Source organism: Macaca mulatta, chromosome 1, assembly GCF_049350105.2.
Source record: "Macaca mulatta isolate MMU2019108-1 chromosome 1, T2T-MMU8v2.0, whole genome shotgun sequence".
Lineage (NCBI taxonomy): Eukaryota > Metazoa > Chordata > Mammalia > Primates > Cercopithecidae > Macaca > Macaca mulatta.
The window spans coordinates 104755559-104767674 of record NC_133406.1 but is presented as its reverse complement, the minus strand read 5'-3'; the positions used below and the strand labels follow the sequence as shown (position 1 = coordinate 104767674).

At 42.3% G+C, this 12116-nt stretch overlaps 1 protein-coding gene across 2 annotated transcripts in view; it reads left to right on the top strand.

The window, feature by feature from the left end:
• NOS1AP (nitric oxide synthase 1 adaptor protein) overlaps positions 1–12116 on the top strand; it is a 304488-nt gene that overhangs the window by 71426 nt on the left and 220946 nt on the right.

Here is a 12116-nt window from a genome sequence, read left to right as displayed (position 1 = left end):
ATAGAGCAGCTAGAAAGTGGTGGAGCTAGAATTGGAACCAATGAGCCTTTTCATGTGATTCTAATATATATTTTTATTTTTAGATCATTGGCTTTGAAGCCAGGATACCTGTGTCATAGTCTCTCTCATTTTCACTCTGTAAGTTAGCGACCTTGAGCAAGACTCCTGATCATTGAACATTAGTCAGTCCTGCCTTGTTGGAGTAAAACAAGTGTGGGGCCAAAAGACCTCGGAACTACTTTCTAGTGCTGATGTCTCTCTTCCCTCTTTGTTTCTGGGAAAATCTGTCCTCACCGTCCGTGTGTGCCCCTCACCTCCATCTTCTTTCACTGGCCGTCCTCGTGCACTCTTTTCTCTTTGACTTCTTTGTTTATTTTGTGGCTTTTCTTGCTCTCTTTCTTTCCACCTTTTAGTTAGAGGAATTAATGCTGGGACTTGATTTCTCAGACTTTCCACTTCCTTTAGCTTAATTGGATTACCTTATCTGAAAAATAATTGCAAAAATAGTTGCTGTTTTGTGATGCTGCTGCTGATGTTAATGAGAATGATTAATTCCTCTGCTATGAGGACTGTTGGGTGGATCACCATAGGAAGTTGGGTAATAAGATGGAGTCTTAATAGTGCAGGAGGTGTGGGACTGCCTGAAGGCAGGTAAAGAACTAGATAACATCTTAAAGTTTCTTGCTTAAAAACAGGAAAAGCTATCATTTGTCTATTCATTTGTTTGGTGGGCCAAACTTTGTACTAGGCACTCAGGATACAGTGGTGACAACAACAGTTATACCTTGGAGCTACCAATGCAGTCTAGTTTGGGGAGACATAGTTAATCTAAGAATCAAACAGATACTAACTCAAAACTCATAAGTGGAACCATGTATAACAGGGAGAACTAACTTAGATGTGGAGCTGAAAGAAGATCTAAATGCCAATCACTTCATATGTATTATTTTATTTAATCTTTACAGTGGCTCTGTGAGAAAGATGGATAGAGTGACAAGAGTGGACATCCTTGTCTCGTTCCTGATCTTAAAGGAAAAGCATTCAATCTTTCACCATTAAATAGGATGTGGGTTTTTGTAGAAGCCCTTTATTAGTTTGAGGAAGTTCCTTTCTATCCATAATTTGGTGTGTGTGTGTGTCTGTGTGTGTGTGTGTGTGTTTAAATCATGAAAGGGTATGAAAGGGTATTGGATTTTGTCAAATGTGGGGTGTTTTTTGTCTGTTGAGATGAACATATGGTCATATGTTGAACTAACCTTTTTTTCTTGGGGTATATTCTACTTGATCATTGTGTATTTTTGTTGTTGTTGTTGTTGTTTGTATGTTGCCGAATTTGTCTTGCTAGTACTTCCTTGAGGATTTGAGGACAGGCGTTGTTAAAGGCGAAAGCATATGTAGCATATTGTCGTCTTTCTTTCTTCTAACAGTGTAGGAAGATTTAGAAAAATCCTAAAAATCAGCTTCAAGGACTCAAAAGGTATAGTATTAATAATAGTCTGGAGCCATTCCTCCAGGGTCATTGCCGATTTATAGCTTACACGTTAAGTGATATACGTAAAGATTATTCTGACTTACAGAGACTCGATTGTTAGGACAGCGTGGAATATGTTTTAGGGAGATTTCTAATCAAGAGCGTTTAAAATATAGAAAACCTTATATTTAAGTGGGGAACATGCCAGTTATCTGGAAATTTTACTCATTTGTGGGGTTTCATTCAGCAGTGAGGCTGACAAATGATTAATGACTGCATTGCAGACCCCACATTCCCAACTCCAGGAAGGCTTTTTCTGGTCGCAACTTGCTCTGTCAGGAGACACATGTGACAGGGTGTTTACCTCAAACTGAGCCCATCCCGTGAGGTTCTGTGAGCGGTGTCATAGTTAGCCATTCCCTGATGAGGGGTGGCAGGTAGGGGTTTGCCAGTTGTGTCGTCTGGTCATTGGTGACCCTCTGGTTGTGCCATTCACCACTTCCGTCTTCACTACTCTTTGATTCTGTTGAGACTAATTTCTTGATTCTGCCCTTCCATTTACTCTGGCATTTTAGAAACCTAGTTTCTAGTTATATCATTACTTAAAGGGCTTGAAAAAGAAAAAACTTAGCAAACTTTTGAATCTTTCTTTTATTGCTACTTATACATACATACACACATACAAAACCTTTAAATTTGGGGATCTGAGTATAATTCTGGTAAATAACTGTCTTCATTTTTCTCCTCTAAAGAACTTAATACGTTTGTTACATAAAATATAAGGAAATCTTTGTGCTATTAACACTAGCAACTAACTAACTTTGGTTACTATTTTACAGTAACCACACCTCACTCTGTGTACAGTCATTAGTCTATGAGAATTCAAGGAGGCCATTATTGTAAAGCTACAAATTCTGTATCTTCAGGATCTCCTTGGTTCACAAAGCAAGAACATGATAATGCAAAGAATATTATCTCCTTATGATTGTAAAATATTTTCTAAACTATAAAACCTCAATCTGCATTATCTAATTTGGATTTACTGTGGTGCAATCATGGCCCACTGTAGCCTTGACCTCCTGGGCTCAAGCGATCCTCCCACCATGGCCTCCTGAGTAGCTGGTACTACAAGCGTGTACCACCATGCCTGGCTAATTTTTTTCATTTTTATTTTTTATAGAGATAGGGTCTTCCTATGTTGGCTAGGCTGGTCTTGCACTCTTGGACTCAAGTGGTCACCCTACCTCGGCCTCTCAGAGTGCTGGGATTTCAGGAGTGAGCCATCATGTCTGGCCCATCTAATTTTCATTCTTATGACAACCCTGACATGTGGGTAGTACAGATACTAGGTACATTTCATGAATGAAACAAAGGCTTGGTGAGTTTAAGTACTTATAATTTAGGAGGTATAGGATGTTAGTGCTGCGCAAAGCTGAGTGCTTTCATTCTTCATGTGAAGAATAAGGGATCTCTCTCTGTTGTCATCCTACAACCTTCTCATTTCTTCAGTTTTCTGTTCTCCAGTAGTTGGATGACCATTTCCCTCTTTCCATTCCCAAAGTCATTTAATTCCATTCCCAAAGTCATTCAGATGAACCAAATAGGGACCCCTGTCCATTCCTTGCAAATCTCAGTGCCCCACCATTTTTCACTGATGTGTTTTTGACCTTCTGACAATTCGGGTGTCCATACACAGGCATCCTCATCTAGCTAAAGTTGAGTTTATGTAGTGAATCAGGCCTTACTGGGGCATTGGCTTGTGTTCTTCCTGATTACTTATTTCCTACTGAAGTATTAGCATGGTGGTACAGGGTAGGGAGTCCTACACTGGTTCTGATTCTGCCACTCACAAGCTACATTTTCATTCTTTCTCTGAGCCTTGATTTTCCCTTCTATAAAATGAAGGGTTAGATCAAATCACATTTGAGGCCACTTAAACTCTGTCATTGGATCTGACTTCCTTATTGGTTTTCTGGTGTTCTTTGTTCACCCCTCCATTCCTGGTTTACCTGATACAGGTGATGATTTTAATGATTATACAGCCTTTGTTAGTGTTTCCTTCTGCCTCACACCATGCATTGGACTTTCTTTTCCTTTCTTTTCCCTAGGAGAAAATAACCTGTTGGCCAAGTCAGCATCCCAGGTAGGCATGACAGAAAGTGCTGGCTGCCCAGGGTGCAGCCCGGCCTCTGCCTCACACCTGCCTCTGTGACACGAGCCAGAGATTTTAATCACTAACCTGAGGCTTTTATTCAGGAGCTAATAGTTGAAAGGCCAGAACAGTTTCTCTGTCTGCCTGCTTTTTTTCTCTCCTCTTTGCTGTAACCCTCAGATCCTCATAATAAAAATAATCAGGCCAACCCATCTAAGCTTTTGCTAATGGAGACTAAGAGAACTGAAAGACGCAGCCTCCCCATGGGCATGCTGGTTGGATTGTTCTGTCTTACCCCGTGTCCCTTTTAGAGAATTGCATGGCATTAGCATAAAGACAAGTCATCGCAATTATTTTGCACCCAGCCCCTTAATGTTGAGGAGCAGGAAGGATTCTGCTGTGATCTCTGGCACATTCATCGGCCCCTGCTGAGCTACTGATCAATAGTGACACAGTTGCATCAGATGGCCTTCAAATAGTGCTTCCTTTTTCAGATGGGCTGGGAGAGAGAGGAAGAAATATAAGTGCCTCATTCCTCTTAGACTACAAATAAATGAAGATGTGGTGTGCAGCTGCATTTCAAGCATTTTGGAAGCTTTTCTGGTGTATGTGAGGGGTGGGTGGGGGGTTGGCACTGAGGCTTCTATCTTGATTGCAGTTGAGAGCAAGGATGCTGGTAAATGTCCACATGGGCACTTTGAGTCGCTATCCCCACGTCCCTTACACCCTAGCACCTGGAGAGCCTCAAGCAAGCCTCACAAGTGGGGAGTGGGACACCCTGACGCAACTTTTCTCTTTTTCCTCCCCTCCCCCAGAGTATTTAGTAGGAGTTTACTGGCTGAGTGTGTGCCCCGGAATCTGGGGCCGCTCCTGCTGCTGCAGTTAATGCTGCTTTGTTCCATGCTAAATGAGGCGAGAACTTTCACCCTGGTCACATTCATAATCCCGCTCAGCAGGACGCTCAGCTGTGCACAAGAGCAGTTTCTGCAGGCAGGGAAGGGCTTTCCCTTTGGAAAGTCCTTTGGAAAGCTCCTTTGGTTCTCTGTTTCAGGAAGCTATCAGTACTGAACCTCAGAGGATAGGTTCAGGGACTAACTCAGATGGGCAATCTCAGCTGGGGGTTTCTAGGCACGACCAGGCTATCAGATTTCTTTATGCTTGTGTGTGTTTTGGAGAGAGGACACGGTATGACCAGGAGACCAGTGGGATATGAGGAGGTAGACAGGGAGACTAGTATGCATTTGGGACCCCCAGGGAGAGAGTTGGGAAGAATGCAGGGGTCTTAGACTGGAAGCCAGGAGCCTGGGGGAGACCGAACCCCTTTTCTGCCATCTGCTAACTGCTTTGGGCTTCACTGTCCTCTGTAAAAGAAGGGAGTTACCTCTGAAACTCACATGTTGTATGCTGTGTGCTGAGGCTGTAGAACTGAGCAGCTTCAGAGAGGAGATGAGAGCTGGGAGTGCAGTAGAGGCAGGGACCTTTACGTTATGCCTATTTCTGGGGGTCCTGTCCTTTCCTGTGGCCTTGCCTGCGCTAGCTAGTCAGTGGGGCTTTAACAAACCCACAGCAGAAGATTCTGCTAGCTTCTTCAGAAGCATGTTTTCTTGTTCTTAATGATAGTTAACTTGGCTAGTCATAAATCCTAAATCTGCCTCCCCTAAAGTGGGGAGCAGTTAAAATCTCCACTTGATTTTCTTGTTTTTCCACCTGCCCCTTTCTGCGGGCTTCCTTGGAGTTTCCTGAGCACGTGCACTGAAGACCTGGCTGGGGTTTACACGTGATTTTGGAGGCTTCCCCTTTGTGACTGCCTCCTGCCTGCCCTCTCTTTTAAGCTCCTCTGGCTGTCCCAGTCTCTGGTATCCAACTCCCCAGGTTGTCAGAGTGAGCTTTTCTGCCTGAGCTCCCGCCGGCCTGTGCTGTGCCTGTGGGGTTGTGCTGCCAGACGAGATGCCACACACCCAAGCCTCACCGAGAGCAGTTCCCTTCTTTCAAAGCTTGACTTCCCGTAATCTCTGCCTGCTTTTGGTCTCTTTCCAGGGCTTTCAAAGTTACTATTATTATCTTAAACAATAGATTTTATTTTTTAGAGAAGTTTTAGGTTTAGAGAAAAATTGAGAGGCAAGGCCAGAGGTCTCATATATTCCCTTCCTTCCCTATTTCCTTATTATTAACATCTTACATTAGTGTAGTACATTAGTTATAATTGATAAGCCAATATTGATACATTATTATGAACTAACATTCACAGTTTGTATTAATGAACTAGCCTTCCTCATCCTGAGGCTAGGCTTTTTGTGTCCTGCATTCTATGCAGAGCTAGTTTTTCTATCTTGTTCAGAGTTCCTATTTGTTACTTGTGGGAGGCTTAATCTGATACTAGCTACTCCAACTTTATCAGAAGCAGAATAATCTGATGCATTTATTTTTGATTGATAAATACATTTTTTCCTTGTCTCTGGAAGCACCTGACATAAACATTGTGAGTAAAAGACGTTTCCAGAAGAAGGTGATGGTGATGGCAGAAAGTCTAACAAGTCTATGGATGGCGATTACATTGGTGGATGTTTCAAGCTTTCTGTCTTGCTGCTTTTCACATTATGATTCATGTACCAGGGGCCACAATGGTAGAATTGATTGGTGTCTTCAGAAGTTAATCTCCAGAAAACAGGGTGGAAGCCAGAAAATGAAAGCACTTTATGAAATATTAACTTAGTACTGAGGCTGAGGTTGTCCAGAAACTTATTTAAAAAATTTGAAGTCCTTCAGTTAACTTTATTTGCAGTTAGCTCCTGCTTATCTGGAAGATGAAGCCACAGATAGAACAGATACAGATAATCCCTTATGTTGATTACCTATACAGTTTGCATCTTCTGTATAGTTTTTTTTTCTTTCCAGATGTTAATGAAAAAGAAGTAGGCCCTGATATTTTTAAACTCCTTTACCTTATTTCCCCTTAAGTTCAGTGGTCAATGTTCTGAATAGAGGCCCTGTCTGATGTCTCACAGCAGGGATTCCTGGAAGCAGGGGCTACAGGAATGCTACAAAAGTCTTACAGAAGGCCAGGTGATTAAAAATCCACCAGCAGGAAGGTTTAACATACCACCCCCTCGGTAAACCACGAATTGCATGTGCTATAAGAGCATCTGGCTTAGGTCCAATTGAAGTACCTGGATAAAAGGCAAGTAAGTTTTACTGTGGGACTATACAGGGTGTAATGGAGGGCTGGAAGGAGCAGGCGGATGCCTCAGATGCCGGAACACCAGGCAGAACCTAGGACTCAGGATGCTCCTCAGAGGGGAGATTCTCCTATGGGCACTTGGGGTGAATCTGTGTTCATTTTTGGAAGATTCTACTCAGTCAAATGTATTTTGAGCATCTCCTGTGTGCCTGGACCTGTGGGAGGCATGGTCAGTTAGTGATGACTAAAGCATGTTTTAGCTGTGTGTTCTAGACAGGAGAATTGCAGGGAGGTATAGGAGTCCTCCCTAAGGGCATCTCACCTACCCTGGAGGTCAAGAAAGGGGAAGTAGAGATTAAGCAGAAATCTACAGGAATGTTGGAAGATTAGGGGACGAGTGGGTAGAAGAAGAGTGTTCTGTGTACAGGGAGGAGCATGTGTAGATGCCCTTGAATGTGAGAAGATATGGTGTGACTGAGGAACTTCTGAATAATTGGCAAGGCCACTGGTGTGGTGTGAGATGAAGCTGGACCATGTGGCTATGTAGGCCATGCTGAGGATTTTGATTGCCATCTTTGAGCAAATGGAAGCAAGTGTGGGAGGTTCTTAAAAGAAGGGAATAAGATGACCCAATTTGCTTTATAAAGAGATCACTCTGACAGCCTCATGGAGAATGGTTTGGAGAGGGCCATGTGGGTAGTGGAGAAACCAGTAAGGAGGCCATTGTATAGACAAAGTGAGAGAGGAAGATTTTCTGGGATCAGGTAATGGCAGTGTAGACAGAGAGGTGAAGGGGAGAGAATTAGGAGGTCCTGGTCACTGATTAGCTGTGATGGATAAGGGAGAAGCCCGTTCAGGGATGACTCAAGTTTCATGCTTGAAAAACTGGTGGATTTCCTGGGGGCTACTAATCACGATGAGGAAGGCTAGAGGAGGAACATGACATGGGAGAAGGAGAGGAAGAAAGTATGCATTTCCATTTTGAAATATATTCCTCCAATTCCCAGGCATCAGGCCAACCTAGCTCCATTGTCCTAGGAACCTGTGGAAGCCTGCATCCTGCAGGAGAGGCAGATAAAAGGAGTACTGTTTCAGAGTGATCACCTGCCACCAGTGTATCAGTCTTTGACTGAAGGCAGGGAATTGGTTTTGCCTGACCTCTGTAGGAATTGACAGAGCCCAGATCTCTGAAGGTTGTTGGCTCCTAGGCCTGAACCTCATCTACCTGCTGAGCTCACCTTCCAGTCAAGAGTGGGAGGGTGCTGCCTGAGTTCAGTTTACTGCAGAAGTGCTTGAAGTTGAGCAGTTAGAAGGGCCACCCTCCAGCAAGTGTGTCTGGTCTTAGATGGTGTCTTACACTTTGGTCAAGATGAAGACTCAGGGTCAGACAGAAGTTAGTTGTGGAGGTGGTAATGATTAGTTATTAAGGCACTCTTCGTTGTGGTGTCATATGCGTAAATAAAGTATTCACATGTCACACCCTCTGGTTTTGCCCTGTGCAGTAGACTTTCTGACCCTTCCTCTGCTTCCCTGGCGTTGTAGTTCTGCTGTTGATTCATGTTATTGGTGTGGATGTTTAGCTTTTGTCTAGGAGATGCGGACCTGAATCCTGCTTTGTATATCGTGTTAATCTCTCTGGATGACTCTAAGGTGCAGCTATAGCGAAAACAGGTTATTTATTCCAGACACATTCTCAGAAAGGCAAATTAGTGATTCTTTTTTGTAATTTTTTTTATTTTTAAAACTTTATTTTCAATTTTTGTGGGTACATAATAGGTGTATAGGTTTATGGGGGCACATGAGATATTTTGATACAGGCATGCAGTGCATAATAATCACATCAGGGTAAATGGGGTATCCATCACCTTAAGCATATATCCTTTCTTGGTGTTACAGATAATCCAATTACACTCTCAGTTATTTTTAAATGTACAATAAGTTATTGTTGACTGTAGTCATCCTATTGTGCTTTCAAATACTAGATCTTTATTCATCTTACCTAATTATGTTTTTGTACTTATTAACCATCCTTCCTTCCCCCTACAGCTACCCTTCCCACCTACTGGTAACCATCATTCTACTCTCGATTTCCATGAGCTGAATTGTTTTAATTTTTAGCTCCCACAAATACATGAGAACATGTGAAGTTTTTGTCTTTCTGTGCCTGGCTTATTTCACTTACCTCCATTTTTATCTGTGTTATTGCAAATGACAGAATCTCATTCTTTTTCATGGCTGAATAGTACTCCATTGTACTACATTTTCTTTATCCATTTGTCTAGTGAGGGACACTTAGGCTGCTTCTAAATCTTGGCTATTGTGAATAGTGCTGCAATAATCTGGAAGTGCAGATATCTCACCAATATACTGATTTCCTTTCTTTTGGGTATCCTAGCAGTGGGATTGTTGGATCATGTTGTAGTTCTAGTTTTAGTTTTTTGAGGAACCTCCAAACTGTTCTCCATCGTGGTTGTACTAATTTACATTCCCATTGATAGTATACGAGGGTTCTCTTTTCTCCACATCCTTGCCAGCATTTGTTATTGCCTGTCTTTTGGATGAAAGTCATTTTAACTGGGGTGAAAGATACCCCATTGTAGTTTTGATTTGCATTTCTCTGATAATGGTGTTGAGCACCTTTTCATGTACCTGTTTCCCATTTTTGTGTTTTCTTTTGAGAAATGTCCAGTCAGATCTTTCACCCATATTTAAATCAGATTATTAGATTTTTTTCCTACAGAGTTGTTTGGACTTCTTATATATTCTGGTTATTAATCCCTTGTCAGATGGGAAGTTTGCATTTTTTTTCTCCCATCCTGTGGATTTTCTCTTCACTTTGTTGATTGTTTCCTTTGCTGTGCAGAAACTTTTTCAACTTGATGTGATCCCATTTGTCCATTTTTGCTTTGGTTGCCTATGCTCATGGGGCTTTACTCAAGAAATCTTTGCCCAGTCCAATGTCCTGGAGAGTTTCCCCAATGTTTTCTTTTAACAGTTTCATAGAGTGAGGTCTTACTTTTAAGTCTTTAGTTCATTTTGATTTGATTTTTGTATATGGTGAGAGATAGGAGTCCAGTTTTATTCTTCTACATATGGATATCCAGTTTTCCCAGCACCATTTATTGAAGAGACTATTCTTTCCCTAATGTATGTTCTTGGGATCTTTGTTAAAAATGAGTTCACAGTAGATGTGTGGATTTGTTTCTGGATTCCCCATTCTATTCCTTTGGTCTGTATGTCTGTTTTTATGCCAGTACCATGCTGTTTTGGTTGCTATAGTTCTGTAGCATAATTTGAAGTCAGGTAATGTGATTCCTTCAGCTGTGTTCTTTTTGCTCAGGATAACTTTAGCTATTTCTGGGTCTTTTATGGCTCTGTATACATTTTAGGATTTTTTTTTCTATTTTTGTGAAGGATGTTGTTGATATTTTGATAGGGATTGTATTGAATCTGTAGATTGCTTTGGGTAGTATAGACATTTTAACAATAGTGATTCGTCTAATTCATGAACATGGGTTATCTTTCCATTATTTTGTGTCCTCTTCAATTTCTTTCATTAATGTTTTATAGTTTTTATTGTAGCGATCTTTCACTTCTTTGGTTAAGCTAATTTCTAGGTATTTAGATTAGTGATTTTCTTTGCATGAATGGGAAGGAAGGAAGGAAGAAGAGCGAGTGAGTGTGTGGTGTGTGTGATGTGTTAGTAGGGGTGTGGGGTGAGGCAAGTGTGTGGTAGGGTAGGGATGGGTCCCATTTGGGTATTTGTGTTCAGGCCCAGTGGTGGGTCTCAGTGGGCAGTAGCCCCTTTCCTGGTCTGCAGGGATCCAGTGGGAGGACCGTACAGCCCCCCAGGCTCCCTGTGATGGGTGACCTTGCTCGGTCCTGTGGCCCCAGCTCTCATGTGATGGCTGAGGGAACATGAGCCCCTCAAGGCCTGTGTATTCCTGACTACAGGGCATTCAGGGCAGGAACCATCAGCTGTGCAGTGTCAAGGAGGGGGGCATGGAAACTGTCCTCGGCTGGAGGGCCTGTGAAGTTGGGCAATCACGAATCTGGGCCTCACGTCATCCCTAGCTCTGGGTCACTGTCTTGTTGACAGACTGCACCGCCTCAGCAGAGCTCAGAAGGAAAAATGTAACCACCATTAAATCTGGCCACACTATTAGATCTAAGTGGTTTTGTTTACCTCAGTGAGTTGCAAGGTTCTTCAATAGCTGTGTTGCTCCCCAAGGGCCGTGGTGGGGCTGTCCTCTTGGGGCCAAACTGCAATGTGCTCACTGCTTGCCAGTTGTGTTCTTCAGTGTATTAGCACAAACTGTTGATCAATACTAGGGGAAATCCCTTTGTGATAATTAGTTTTTGAAACCCTCTTCACTGGGGTCAGACTTCAGCTCCAAATTTCGGGAAAAACTTGCTTTTCCCGTAACCACAGAACATTCCTTTCCCGCACAGATGACTGTCGTGGTCTTATCTTCACTCTTAATGGAATCTTTGCTTGGGTAGACATTTAAGTTATTCTGGGCTCTTAATTTCTGGTATATCCCTTGGGCTGTTTTATGTAATTTATGTATAATAAGGAAAGGCAAGTCCCAGTGGGTCAGTGTCTAATGGGATGGTATATATGAAGGAACTCATGTCATAGATGCTTAATCAATGAATCAATGTTGGGTTGTCCTATTTTCTTGTTTCATTCTTATAAGGAATGATATCTAGAGATTATACCTTTTTAAATTTTTACTTTTTGACATAGAGCCTCACTCCATCATCTGGGCTAGAGTGTCATGGCATGATCTCAGCTCAGTGCAACCTCTGCCTCCTGGGTTCAAGCAATTCTTGTGTCTCAGCCTCCCGAGTAGCTGGAATTACAGGCATATGCCACCACGCCCAGCTAATTTTTGTATTTTTAATAGAGATGGGGTTTCATCATGTTGGCCAGGCTGGTCTCGAACTCCTGACCTCAAGTGATCTCCTTGCCTCAGCCTTCCAAAGAACAGAATTACAGGCATGAGCTACAGTGCCCAGCCAAGATTATACTTTTGATCCAGCAATCTTACTTCTAGGAATCTGGCAATCTTACTTCCAGAGCTACTTGGATGGGCTCAAACTTGTGTAGATGAAAAGTATAATTTGTAATAGTGACATAGCATGTCCATCAGTAGGGGAGCCATTATGTGTAATGTAATAGTCTTGTATTCATTGGCATAGAGAGATGCCCTAGTTGTATTTAAAGTCAAAAAACCAAGTTGCAGGACAATGTGAGTAATATGAACCTTTATATAAAACAAACTCCCCCCATCTGTGAATATATACCCATC